Source organism: Mastomys coucha, unplaced genomic scaffold (assembly GCF_008632895.1).
Source record: "Mastomys coucha isolate ucsf_1 unplaced genomic scaffold, UCSF_Mcou_1 pScaffold21, whole genome shotgun sequence".
NCBI lineage: Eukaryota > Metazoa > Chordata > Mammalia > Rodentia > Muridae > Mastomys > Mastomys coucha.
This window is the reverse complement of record NW_022196904.1, coordinates 17,328,037-17,329,594: the sequence shown is the minus strand read 5'-3', so window position 1 is coordinate 17,329,594 and position 1,558 is coordinate 17,328,037. Positions and strand designations below refer to the sequence as shown.

At 44.2% G+C, this 1,558-nt stretch overlaps 1 protein-coding gene across 1 annotated transcript in view; it reads right to left on the bottom strand.

The window, feature by feature from the left end:
- LOC116100302 (NACHT, LRR and PYD domains-containing protein 5-like) overlaps positions 1-1,558 on the bottom strand; it is a 36,117-nt gene that overhangs the window by 9,369 nt on the left and 25,190 nt on the right. The window lies entirely within an intron of this gene.

The window sequence follows — 1,558 nt, the reverse complement described above, 5'->3', positions numbered from 1 at the left end:
TTCCATCATATGGGTCCTTGGGGTTGAACTCAGGTCATCAAGCTTGGCTGTGAGTTCCTTTACCAGCTGTCTCATATCATATGTTTTATTCACAAGAAGTTATTGGTGGGCTAATTGTTCAAAGGGAACGAACAAGAAGAAGCACCTCATGCCCCAACCAGAATAAGCAGCTTGCACTAATCTGAGCTAACAAGAATTTCATTCTTTGTCAGACATAAGATTTATGGTTGAAGATAACTTAGTTTTAAAAACATTTACCTGGGACTACTGTTACACAGCATCCAAGGAGAATGTCTTCCCACTGCGGCCTGCATGAGTGGTGTCCCTAGGAGCCTCCAACACCATGTATCTGAGGTCTTAGTCCTGAGTCAACTGCTGCCTCCTAAAAAAATCCTTTCATACGTACATGTCCATGTGTGTATGTGTGTGTAGGCCATTGAGAATTGTTCCTCGAATGAGATCACGAGTCTCATGAGGCTACCTAAGATCCTGCTCTCAGAAACCTCAGGCTGGAAGGATGGCTCAGTGGGTAGAGTGCCTGTTAGACAATTGTCTAACCTATGTCTGGATCCCTAGAGTCCAGCACACATCTGCAATCCCTGCAGTGCTAATGGCACATGGGAGTGCCTAGAAGCTAGCAGGTTGACTGCTGGTGTCTTCCTTGAAGGATCTCCACCACCTGGTTACATTGAGGCAGAGTCTCTCCCTTGAACCTAGAGCTTGCTGATTTGGCTAGTCTGGCATATGCAGTGGCTAACAACAGAGAGCCCTGGTTCAAGAAGGTGAAAGGTGAGACTCAGTGGCCGAGGCTGTCCTCAACGTGGCATGCACATGGCTGTACTCACACAGATGGGTGTCCTACACGTAAATGATCACCTCCTCCCTGACACATGCACACCCCAACTTGAAAGTGCCCTGCATTATTGCTAAGCAGCAGGAGGCTAGGCTGTCCCCTGTGATGTGCTAGATAACATTTACCAGGTACAAGCCACAGCAGTTGGATCCACAGTAGACATTAAGGAAAGCATTGTTCCATGGAAAACACAAAGTCAGTGTTCAGTGGCTGATGAAAGTACAATCAAAGACCCCAGGAGGAAAAACCTGTGTCACCAGGAACGACAGCTTCAGACTGGTCAGTCGAGGGTACTTAGGGAATACAGCTCAACTATATTTGAAGGAAACCTTTTCCACTCCGAGAAAACAGACAGACAGATAGGATTTCCAAGGACAGAGCAAAGCACAGAGACAAAGACAGACAGGACTCAGCCCAGATGGCTCTACACCTGAACATTCAACAATATCTGCATTAAACATTAAGAAGAAAAAATGCAGTGTAAAAGAGGTTTTTTTTTTTTTTTTTTTTAGTCCATAGTCAGTAACAGAATGTGTCTACATACCATATATACTTCACTATGTTATTAGATGTAGAGTGTACAGGGAAATGTGTACAGGATATTGCAAATACACCATCTTATATTAAAAAAAAAAGACACCATAAAACTTGAGATCATTGGGTAAAGTTGTTTGCATGAGGACCTGAGTTCACATCCTAGGAATC